Genomic DNA, 7239 nt, shown 5'->3' on the forward strand with positions numbered 1-7239 from the left:
TTGTCAAAATCACAAGATTTCATTCTTTTCTTATGGCTCAGTAATATTCCTGTTTGTGTGTGTATATGTGTGTGTGTGTGTGTGTGTGTGTTTATTACATCGTGTATCCATTCATCTATTGATGAGCATTAGAGTGCTTCCATGTCTTGGCTATTGTAAGTAATAGTGTGATTAGCGGGGGTGCATGTCTTTTCAAATTCATGTTTTCATTTTCCTTGGAAAATACCTAGAAATAGGATTGCTGGATCATATGATAAATCTATTTTTAATTTTTTGAGGTACTCCATACTATTTTGCAGAGTGCTTGCACCAATTTCTAGTCCACCAGCAGTGACCAGGGTTCCCTTTTCTCCACATCCTTTCCAACACTCTTTTTATTTGTCTTTTTGATAATAGCTATTCTGACAGGTGTGAGATGATATCTTATCATGGCTTTGATTTGCAATTCTCTGATGATTAGTGATGTTGACCTTCTTTTCATGTGCTGTCGCCATTTGCATATCATCTTTGAAAGAAAATCTATTCAGGTCCTCTGTCCATTTTTAATCAGGTTATTTTTGATTTTGAGTGTTATGAATTCTTTATGTATTTTGGATGCTAACCCCTTATTGAATATATTACTTGTAAATATCCTCTCCCACTCAGTACATTACCTTTTTATTTTGCTGATGATTTCCTTTACTATGCAAAAGCTTTTTATTTTGATGTAATCCCAATAGTTTATTTTTGCTTTTGTTGTCCTGAAACGATAAATCCAAAAAAAAATCACTTAAACTGATGTCAAAGAGCTTATTACCTATGCTTTTCCCTAGGAATTTTATGGTTTTAGGTCTTATATTTAAGTCTTTAACCCATTTTGAGTTTTTTTTGTATATGATATTAGAAAGTGATCTAGTTTCATTCATGTCCATGCAGCTGTCCAGTTTTCCCAGCACTATTTATTGAAGAGACTATCTTTTTCCCATTGTATATTCTTGTCTTCTTTGTCATAGATTCATTGACCATAAGGACATGAGTTTATTTCTGGGCTCTTAATTCTATCGATTGGTGTCTGCTCTTGTGCCAGTATCATGCTGTTTGGGTTGCTATAGCTTTGTAGTATAGTTTGAAATCTGGGATTGTGACAGATCCAGCTTTGTTTTTTCTCAAGATTGCTTTGGCTACTCGGGGTCTCTTATGATTCCATATAAATGTTAGGAGTATTTGTTCTAGTTCTGTGAAAAATGCCATTGCTCTTTTAAGAGTGATGACACTGAATCTATAGATTGCTTTAGATAGTACAGACAGTTTAACAATATTCTTCCAATCCATGGGGATAGTAGGTCTTTCCATTTATTTGTATCATCTTCAATTTTTTTTTAATCAGTGTCTAATGGTTTTCAGAGTACTTTCAGAGGTCTTTACCTTTTTGTTTAAATTTATTCCTAGGAATTTTATTCCTTGGATGCAATTGTAAATGAGATTACTTTCTTAATTTCTTTTTCTGATAGTTCATTATTATTGCTTAAAAGCACAAGTGATTTCTGTATATTGATTTTGTATTGTGCAACTTTACTGAATTCATTTGTTAGTTTTAGTAGTTTTTGGTGGAGACTGTTAACTTGAAACTAAAAAGTAGACAAAAGAGGGAAGCAGATGTTTATTTGGGATCAATGAATTGTCCTTCAGGGAGTACAGATACAAGTAGAAACCCAAATAGTGTCCTGTTTCTATGATGAAAGCAGGGATTTTTTTATGTGAAAAAGAAAGGTAAGCAATTACATGAGTTGGAGAAAAGGAAGGGGGAAGAAAAGGTTTTCTGTGAGCATTATCAACTAAACTATTCCGAGTTAAACATTGATTGATTTCTGATTCTATCTTCAGAAAGTCCACCACCATCAGTCTTGTAATCAGGACACCTGTTCTCCTGCCACCTTCTCAAGCCATCACTAAAAACAATTGCCATTTTGCCCAGTTTAAGGGTTTTGGCACTGGTCAAAGATGGCTAAGGCAATTTCTCTGCAGTGGCTACTCTGGCTCTATTTTAAAATGGCTCCAGTCAGGCAGCCTGGGTGGCTCAGCGGTTTTAGCACTGACTTCAGCCCAGGGAGTGATCCTGGAGAAAATAGAATAGAATAGAATAGAATAGAATAGAATAGCCCCAGTCATGTCAATTCTTCACTTTGCCTTTATTTGATCTCAGTCTCTAAAAGTATCACTGTTTAACCATTAGAAGGCACCATTGATCAATCATTGGAAAGCATCGCCATTTGAGTATTAGTAAGCCATACCGGTCAGCAAACATTATTGATCCCTCATTGCCAGGAAGGCTCATTCCTAGTATGTCATAAGAGAAGGAAAATTATTTCCTTAGGAGCCATAGGCCATATATGAGTAACAAGAGTGCCAGAGCAGGGAAAGGCTTTACTGTCAAGTTCCTTTAAGGCCAAATGTCTCTTTCATAAGCCTTAGAAATTTCAAAACGCTGAGTGACTATTATTTGGATGATTTCTTTATAACATTAAGCTATACATGGGGGATCCCTGGGTGGCTCGGTGGTTTAACGCTGCCTTCAGCCCAGGGCGTGATCCTGGAGACCTGGGATGAGTCCCACATCGAGCTCCCTGCATGGAGCCTGCTTCTCCCTCTGCCTAGGTCTCAGCCTCTCTCTCTCTCTCTCTCTGTCTGTCTGTCTCTCATTGACAAATAAATAAAATCTTTAAAAAATAATATTAAGCTGTACAAAAGAGATGAAGTTTTATAATGACAACAATTTGAATAACAGTAAACAAAATGCTGAGTCCAAGTTGGAGGACTGATTTGCACCAAGAAGCAATTCCTGAGGGCAACCAGCTAAAAAGGATCAAAGAACCATGGAGTGTCAGTAGGTATTGCATTTAAACATCAGGTTTGTGTCTGGGTTTTATCTAGTTTGGTTTCTACTTTGCCAGAGGTGTTTACCCAAGTATAATAAGAGGTGTTTATCACGGATCAACCCCTACCCTCTTCAGCTAGGAGGTAATGAAAAACAATCCTATTATCTAATACTACTCTTGCAAGGAAATCCAGAAATCTTTCCTGGGCAGTTATTGCGTTAGCAAAAGTTAGCAATATCCTCCAGGCTTTTAGACAGATTTCTGATCATGTATTTGTTTATGGCAGTGCCTCCCCAGGGAAAAAGTAATCTTCCAAACCTGGCACCTGCAGTGGGATTGACACAACCATGCACTGAACATTCTTATGCAGCCAGTGTCACACTTTAATCTGTGCAGTAAATTTGAAGGTGATGTCTAATGCTGTGTTCTGGTTGATTATATACAATGAAATGGACATGACTAGTTAATACGCTGCATAATGACTTTCAGTTTGGTAGGGATTTATACAATGTTTTCCCCACAGGTCTTTTTGCCAAATACAAGTGAAAATAAATCCTAGTGAGGCACAAATTATGGAATCATCAGGATGAAAACAATCAAACCAAAGGTTTAAAGAGTATGAAAAATGGAGAAGGTTATCTGCAGCTAATAATTAAACTGGTAGAAATCAGGTAGCCTTTAATTTTTTCTGTTCATAAATATCATGCTTCAAGTCTTTGGTCTGAGTGGTCAGGCAAGGAGTCCTAAGAGTCCAAGTAAGAGCCCATATAAGCCTCACTCTATATGAAAGCTCAACAGTACAATTAACATAGAAAGTTAGGGGAAGAATGGTACAAAGATTGGTAATTAGATGTACTAATGGATCTCCTGATTCATTTACAGAGTAAGGCCTCCAATGATCAATTTAACAATTTAAGTTTCCTCCTTATAGAAGGGATTGCGATATACACACAGTGGAATCAGCCTTCCAGGCTGATTTATCTTTATAAAAAGGTAAGAGGGGAACAAGTTATTGTAGAAAATGTTTGACTTCCTTTTATTGTTCAAGACAGAATCAGTATTCTGAGGCAAACCAGGGGTGCCCAGGTGACACAGTTAAGCATGTGACTCTTGGTTTCAGCTCAGAACATGATCTCAGGGTCATGAGATTGAACCCCACGTTGGGCTCCATGTTCAGTGTGGAGCCTGGGTTTCTCTCTCCCTCTCCTTCTGCCTCTCCCCATCCCCCAAAATAAATAAATAAATCTTTAAAAACAATCTGGGGCAAGCCAGAGAAATGTGGAGTTACTAATTTAAGAAGTTCATCAGTGTTGTAAGGTAGATCTAACATGAGAATAATTAAGACATACATAAGGGCACAGGCCCGGTTCAGAATTTTGGGTTAGCTATCCATATCAGATGTTGTCTGTTTCATTTTCTTAGTTTGATTTGGGGATTCCCCAGTATTTGCATAGGGCTACATTTGAGGTGGAGACTTTTTCAGCTGTGTGATGTATACTCAAGGCTCAACTCCCTGATGTTTGACTGCCATCTGGATAGTGAGGAAGACCTGGTATAGCCTCCCCAGGGAGATTTAAGGTCAGTCTTTATTCTTATTGATTTAAATAAGAAAGGTAGAAGAAAATTGGAAGCATTGTTTTGGAAAGCCATAGACTAATATTTGAATAAACTAGGAAAAATTTAAGATCCAGTCCAGTGTATAGGAATAAAACAAAACCTCAAAGACAATCTATAGGACTACAATCTAACAAAGAAAAAAAGTGTAAATATAATTTTTCTATAATTACCCCATTTTAAATCAAAGATAACAACAAAAATAATTTGTTTATTTTAAACTTGGCCTCATTATCTAAAAGCAGCAAGAATAGTGACTACTATATCAGCTCTTTTAAAGATTACTTTTTGGACTTCTGGGAAAGATGGCTGAGGAAGAAGACCCTTAACTCACCTTGTCCCATGGATACAACTAGGTAACACCTACACCAGTGTAAATAACCCAGAAAATAACTTAAAGACTGGAAAAACAGACTCCACAGCTCAATGGAGAGAAGAGGCTACATTGAAGGGAGTATGAAGAATGGAGATGTGGTTGGAGCTAAACGAACCGAACGGACCCATGGGAATGTCTGCAGGAGAGAGGGGCTCTGCTGACTCAGATAGGGGAAGAAAGATGATCTTACTACCCAACACCCCAGGCACAGGGAATCTGCACGGGGAGGATGAATATCGGTAACATTTGGCTTTGAAAACCAGAGGGGCTGAATTTCATAAGTTCTTAAAATTAGTGGAGCTTAATACCTAGGGAGATAGGAAACTGAGTACCCATCATTAAAGAGACACCACAGCAGATACAGCATAAAAGCAGCATTTTGAAAAATTCCCGGGTATTAGGGTAGGGAAGTTTTCTACTAATAGAAGATGTTGTATACAAACATAATGGTAGCCACAAATCAAAAGCCAATAATGGGGGGGGGGAAGGGCAAGCAATCCAGTATATTACCAATGAGAGCCAGGAAATCATGAGAGAAGAGAGCAACAGAAGAAGGTAACAGAGAAGAATTACAGAAATAACCACAAAGCAAGTAACAAAATGGCAATATGAATATGCCTAGCCATAATTTTAATGTAAATGGACTAAACACTCAAATCAAAAGACATAGGTGGCAGAATGGCTAAAGAAGAAAACCCAAAAGAGATTTATTTTAGACCTAAAGACACATGCAGATTGAAAATGAAAGGATGGAAAAGCATTTACCTTGCAAATGCAAGTGAAAAGAAAGCCAGGGTAGCAATACTTATATCAGACAAAATAGCCTTTAAACAAAGGCTGCAACAAGAGACAAAGAAAGATGCTATGTAATCATAAAAGGAACAATCCAACACAAAGATATAAATCATAAATATTTTGCACTCAACCTGGGAGCACCCAAATATGTAAAACAGTTAGTAATATAAAGGAAGTAACTGATAGTAATACAGTAATAATAGGGGACTTTAACACCCCACTTACATTAAAGGCTAGATCAGCCAAACAGAAAACTGACAAGAAGAGAGTGACTTCTAATGATACATTGGACCAGATAGACTTAAGAGATGCTTTGCCTCAAAACATTCCATCCTAAAACAGCATAATACACATTATTTTCAAGTGCACATGGAACAGTCTTCAGAACAGATCACATATTAGACAATAGACCAACTCTCAACAAATTCAGAAAGATTGCTTCAGCTCTAATCATTACGTCTTTCCTTCTACTGGTTTTGAGTTTTGTTTGTTCTTTTCCTAGTTCCATTAGGTGTAATGTTAGGTTGTTTGAAAATTTCCTGGCTTCTTTAGAGATGTCTGTATTGCTATAAACTTCCCTCTCACAAGATGTTTGCTACATCCTAAAGATTTTGGACTCTTGTATTTTCATTTGTGACCATGCATTTTTAAAATTTTCTCTTTGATTACGTGATCGACCCATTCATTGTTTAGTAGCATGTGATTTAACCTCCATGTGTTTGTGTTCTTTCAATATTTCTTCTTGTGGATGATTTCTAGTTTCATGGTCCTGTGATTGTAAAATATGCGTAGTATTACTACAATCTTTCAGATTGCCTGCTTCTCCCTCTGCCTATGTCTCTGCCTATGTCTCTCTCTCTCTGTGTGACTATCATAAAAATAAAATAAAAAAATTAAAAAAAAAAAACAATAGAACAGATCAATGAAACCAGGAGCTTGTTCTTGGAAAAGATCAACAAAATGTATAAACCTTTAGGCAGACTCATAAAAAAAAGAAAGAGGATTCAAGTAAAACAGAAATAAGAGAAAGAAAAACTAGTATCACAGAAATACAAATGATTATAAAACAATATTATGAAAGAGTATATGCCAATAAACTGGACAACCTAGGAGAAATGGATAAATCTCTAGAAATATATAGCTTTCCAAAACTGAATCAGGAAGAAATAAAAAATTTGAACAGACTGATTACCAACAATGAAATTCAATCAGTAATCAAAAAACTCCAAATGAACAAAAGGCCAAGACCAGATGGCCTCCCAGTTGAACTCTAATAAACATTTAAAGAAGAGGGCATCTGGGTAGCTCAGCGGTTGAGCATCTGCCTTTGACTCAGGTTGTGATCCCAGGGTCCTGAGATCAAGTCCCACATTGGGCTCCCCTCAGAGAGCCTGCTTCTCCCTCTGCCTGTGTCTCTGCCTCTCTCTGTGTGTCTCTCATGAATAAATAAATAAAAATTTAAAAAAAACATTTAAAGAGTTACTACCTAGTCTTTTCAAAATAGAAGGGGAAGAAATGTTTCCAAATTCATTCTATGAGGTCAACATTACCTTGATACCAAAACCAGATAAAGACACTATGAGAATGAGAGAGAGAGAG

This window comes from Canis lupus, chromosome 21 (genome assembly GCF_048164855.1).
Source record: "Canis lupus baileyi chromosome 21, mCanLup2.hap1, whole genome shotgun sequence".
NCBI classification, from domain to species: domain Eukaryota; kingdom Metazoa; phylum Chordata; class Mammalia; order Carnivora; family Canidae; genus Canis; species Canis lupus.